The sequence below is a fragment of the Phasianus colchicus genome, chromosome Z (genome assembly GCF_987193195.1).
Source record: "Phasianus colchicus chromosome Z, bPhaCol1.hap1.1, whole genome shotgun sequence".
In the NCBI taxonomy this organism is placed as follows: Eukaryota; Metazoa; Chordata; class Aves; order Galliformes; family Phasianidae; genus Phasianus; species Phasianus colchicus.
Window position 1 is genome coordinate 53226953 of NC_143476.1, and position 5436 is coordinate 53232388.

The 5436-nt window shown below is 41.8% G+C and overlaps 1 non-coding gene across 1 annotated transcript; it reads right to left on the minus strand.

The window, feature by feature from the left end:
• Positions 1-5024: 5024 nt before the first annotated feature.
• LOC116234694 (U1 spliceosomal RNA) lies at positions 5025-5185 on the minus strand. Its single transcript, XR_004168170.2, has one exon. It is a non-coding gene; the product is annotated as a U1 spliceosomal RNA (small nuclear RNA).
• Between the last annotated feature and the right edge of the window lie 251 nt (positions 5186-5436).

Genomic DNA, 5436 nt, shown 5'->3' on the forward strand with positions numbered 1-5436 from the left:
CCAGCCCCTTCAATTTCTCTCTACAATGGTTGAAATTTCTGGAAGGAAGAGAATAAAGATGAAAGAAGATAGTAAGAAAGAGAAGAAGAGATAGAAGATAAAGGAGAACTATCTTATTTCAGGCTGACTAGGGCCACAGCATCTTTAAACTTCTATTTTGTGAGAAAACTTGCAACTAATCTTATTAGCAGTCAAAAATAATGGAAAGAAAACAGTGAAATGCTTGCTGGTTCATTTTGAATGAGCACCCAGTACTTCAGTGATTCTCACTCAAAAAAGATCTAGAGTTAAACTAGCACTAGCTTTTCTGCTGCATTTGAAAGAATTTTTAGAAGAAAACCTGTGTGAAAGAGAAAGAAGGAAGAGTGATTTTTTTTAAAATCCAGATGCTTATATTTTTAACAGTGAAAGAATATTTTAAATTTGAGGACCATCTCATGTAAATTACACCACAAAATGTTAATGCTCTGATAAATAAAGTGAAAATAAAAATGCACACTGTCATTCTGTATTATCATTTCACTTGATAACTTATGAAAATGTAATTGAATGCAAGTAGTTATTAGCTGCCAATACCACTGTAAAAATCTCAAAGGAAGGCAAAAATGAGCAAAAAGACAATTTGAAAAACAAATTTGCCAGACAATTTGAAAAACTACAATATTAGAATGTAGAGTCATAAAATCATGGAGTAATTGAATCATTTGAGTTGGAAAGGACCCTTAAAGATCATCTGGTCAAAATACCCATCATTGAACAGGGGCACCTGCAGCTAGATTAGTTTGCTTAGAGCCTGTTCCAGACAGATCTTGATTATCACCAGGGATGGAGCATCCACAATCTTTCCAGGCATCCTTGTACAGTGCTTCACTGGCCCATTATAAAAAACTTTCTATTTATATGCAATCTAATTCTCTCTTCTTTAAGTCTTAAAACATTTCCACTTGTCCTTTTACATTAGACCCAGCTTAAGAGTAATTTTTGTGGCCCTCCTGTGGATGTACTCCAACAGGTCCATGACTCTTCTGAACTGAGAATTCCACATCTGTACAAAGTACTCCAGGTGAGGTCTTGCCAGAACAGACTAGAGAGGCAGGATAATCTCCCTTGACCTGCTGATCACATGTTTTTTGATGCAGCTCTGAATACAACTGGCTTTCTGGTCTGTGAGGGTATTGCTGGTTTATGTCCAGCATCCCATCCACCAGTACCCACAAGGCCAAAAGGCAGCGCTGTGCTCTAGCCTTTCCCCAGATTGTATTGATAATGGAGGTTGTTGCAACCCAAGTGGAAGACCTTGTTCTTGGCTTCGTTCCAATTTCATGAGGTTCACCTGAGCCCCACTGCTCTAGCCTACTTTGATCTCTTTGAATGGCATTTCATCCCTCAGGCATGTTGAACACATCCCACAGCTTGGTGTCTTCTGCAAAACTGCTGAGGATGTGCTCAATCCCACTGTCAATATCATTGATGAAAATATTACAGAGTGGGAGTCCCAGCACTTTGGATACCCCCCTGTGGGACTCCACTGGTCACTGATCTCATTGAGCCATTGACCACCACTCAGTGAGTACGATCTTGCAGCCAGTTCCTCATCCATCAAACAGACCATTTGTCAAATCCGTATCCAGTTTGGAGAGAAGAATGTCGTGGGAGACAGCGCCAAAGGGCTTGCTGAAATCTAGATAGATGACATCAGTGTTCTTCCTTTGTCCACTGATACTCCTTTATAGAGCACAGACCAGAGGCGAAGTATTGTTGGATCAGGTGGTCATCAGGGGTTACCAATGTGGAGAATATTGTTAAAGTTGTTAAGAGCAAAAGCTGCCTGTAACGATGCTGGTTGAGTTCATGATCTTTAAGGAACACGGCCCTGACAAAGAGTGGAGTAAGGAGATTGAACTTCAGGAAAGTTATCTTCAGGACATTTAAGGAACTACTGGATAAGAGCTCATAAAATAAGTTGTTAGAGACAAAAGAGTGGGAGAAAGCTGGCTACTCTTTAAGGATGCCTTTCTGAGAACTCTCCATCCATCAGAATAAGAAAGCAGGCAGGGGAGACAAGAAATCTGCATGAAATAGCAAGGACCTCCTGGTCAAACTGCAGAAAAAGAAGGGCAAGTACAGTGGAAACAAGGGTATGTCACCTGGAAGAAAACAGATTCTGTCTGAAATCACAGAGATGTGATTATGAAAGCCAAGGCACAGATAAAACTGAACTTGGTGGAGGATGTTAAAAACAACAATAAGTGATTCTACAGGTACATAGGTCAGAAGAGATAGGCCAAAGAGAGCATACCTCCTCTGCTGAATGAAAAAGGAGAACAGACTAAAACAAGTATGGAGAGAAGGTTGAGATACTCAATGAGTTCTTTGCCTCAGTGTTCACTAGCAGCCAGGATTCTCACATTCCTGAACTTCACTTCTCTGAACTTGAATCTCTAGGTTCAAAATGGGGGATCAAACTGTCCCGCACTGTAAGGGCAAAGCAAGCTTGTGATCAACTCATCAAACTGAATGTGCACAAGTTCATGAGGCCAGATGATATGCATCCCAGAGTTCTAAAGGATTTCAGTGATGTAGTTACCGAGCTGCTCTCCATCATATTTGAAAAGTATCTGTCAGGCAAAGACCCTGAGGACTGGAAAAAAGGAAACGTCATTCCCATTTACAGAAAGTGAAGAAAGGAGGACCCAGAGAACTACTGTCTGGTGAGACTCACTAACCTCTGTACCTGGGAAGATGGATGGAACAGATGCTCCTGGAAGACATGTTAAGGCACATGAGGGATGAGTAGGTGCTCTGAGACAGCCAACACGGCTTCACCAAGGGAAGGTCATGTCTAACCAATCTGGTAGTCTCTTATGATGGAGAGACTGCGTTGTTGAACAAAGGGAAAGCAACTGATGACACCTACCTGGACTTCTGCAAGGCCTTTGACATGATCCTTACCACATTCTTATCTCTGAATTGAAGAGATATGGATTTCAGCTATTAGACAGTTTGGTGAATAATTGGTTGGAAGGTTGCAGCCAAATGGTTATGGTCATTGGTTCTATGTCCAGGTGAAAGCCAGTTACAAACAGTGTCTCCCAGGGGTCCAGCTTGGGACCGATACTCTTTAACACCTTTATGTAATGTAATGGGAGAGCACTCTGAGCAAGTTTGCTGATGATGCCAAACTGAGTGGTGCAGTTGATAGAGCAGAAGGAAAAGAAGTCATCTGGGGGGATCTTGATAAACTCGAAATGTGAGCCTTTGTGAGCTCAGAAAAGTTCAACAAATTTCAGGGTATTGCACCTGAGACAAAGTAATCCCAGATATGTATACAAACTGGGATAATTCCTTGGGAGTAGCCCCACTGAGAAGGCCTTAAGAGTCTTGGCTGATGAAAAAATTAAGATAAGCCAGAAGTTTGTTCTTGCAGCCTGGAAGGCCAATTGTATCCTAGGTTCCATCAAAAGAGGGGTAGCCAGAAGGATGAGAGAGGTGATTATCCCTCTCTATTCTGCCCTCATGAGGCCCCAGTTGGAGAACTGTGTCAAAGTTTGGTGCCCCCAGGACAGGAAAGATGTGGAGTTTTTGGAGAGGGTTCATAGAAGAGCCATGAAGATGATCAGTGGATTGGAGCACCTCTCCTATGAAAATAAGCTGAAGGAACCGGCTTGGAAAAGAGAAGGCTGTGGAGACAACACATTGTAGTCTTCCAGTATTTAAAGGGGGATTATAAACATGTGGGAAATCAACATTTTACTTGGGTAGATAGTGATAGGACAAGGAGAAATTGTTTTAAACTAAAGGAATGGAGATATAGAGTACATGTCAGGGGAAATTTTTAACTGAGAGAGTGGTGAGGCTCTGGAACAGGTTATCCAGAGAGTCTGTGGATGCCCCATCCCTGGTTGTGTTTAAGGCCAGGTTGGATGGGGCCTTAGACAGTCTGATCTAGTACTTGATCTGGCAGCTGGCAACCCCACCTGGGGCTGGGGGGTTGCAACTTAATAATCCTTAAGGTCCATTCCAATGGACTTCTATGAATCCTTCTTTGTTTTCTTGCTCAAAGCTTGCTTCCTGGGATATTTTTTGTGATAAGACTGACTTGTCTAGGAGATGAATGATGAGTGTTGCTGTGTGTTAATCAACATCACTGTGTGGATAATTTTACATTTGAAAGCATTTCTTTGGAGCTGTTGGCCTTTGGAAGAGAATGCTCAGGAATGTTTACTGGTGGAAGATCTAGCCTGTGACCAAATAACTCCAGCTTGCTATGGGAATTTGGAGGATGATGCCATTGTATCCTGTGAAGGCAAGATACAAGTAAATGACTCCCTGCTCTCTTTTCTATTGGCAAGGCCCAGAAAATGGGAACAAAAGGAGTTCCTGCTGAGATCCAAAAGCCAGAAACTGTCATTCCAAAAGGAGTTGACTCAACCACCTTGGACTTATAAATAAGTTTATACTACTGTTGGAAAGTAGTTGACATCATCTCTGTGATTACCGTCATCAACGGAACAACGCCCAGTGACCCACCGCTACTGAAGACTGAGCCATGAACCATGCTGGATCCATGGTGATGACTCTCTCTCTCTTGCTTCCTATAAAGACTCCTTGCTTCTTCCTTCCTATCTTTTCTATCGCCCTGCTTCCCTTCCCCATTACCCTAATTCATAATAGTTTCTGTCCTTCCCTTCCCCATCTCCATAATTAAGATTTGTAATAAACTGGTCAAACCAGCATTTGAACCATTTTTTCTTAATCTCACACAGGTATATAGATATCAAAGAACCTCCTCTCCCTCCTATAAATTGGAGTGAGACACAACCCAAGTCATTCTATGATTCTATGATGCATTAGAAGGCCACTATGTTGGTCAGGCAGGACTTGCTTTTGATGAAGCCATGCTGGTGGTCTTGTTTCACCTCCCAGTTTTCCCTATCTTAGCATAGCTTCCAGGAAGATCTATTCCATAATCTTCCCTTCACAGAGGTGAGGAAAATTAAAATTAACATTTAAATTTTAAAGAGAGAGAGAGAGCACAAAAACAGTTCCCTGCTACCACAGATTATGCTGTTGAGTTTTCTGCATTTGAGATCACAGAGGTCAACACACCCAGAGTGCAAGGAATGAGCCTTGCCCTGGGAAAATCACCTGCCTGATCATGGTGTCTAACCTGACAAGTAAGTCTGTAGAGATAAGGTGTAAGGTGTAGAACTGTGGAGCTCCTTGAGACTGAGAATGTGACAGTCTGATATCTTGAACAATTTCCCCCAGTCTGTACACGAAGGCGGGCATTTCTGCATTCATACCTAGGAACATGTGCATATCAACAATTCACTGAAAAATAAAGTCTAAATATGGCAGTCTTAATTTCAGTTACTAGCTTCTCAGATTGTAACTTGCTTTTTTAAAACTAATTGTAATCATTAACATCACTGT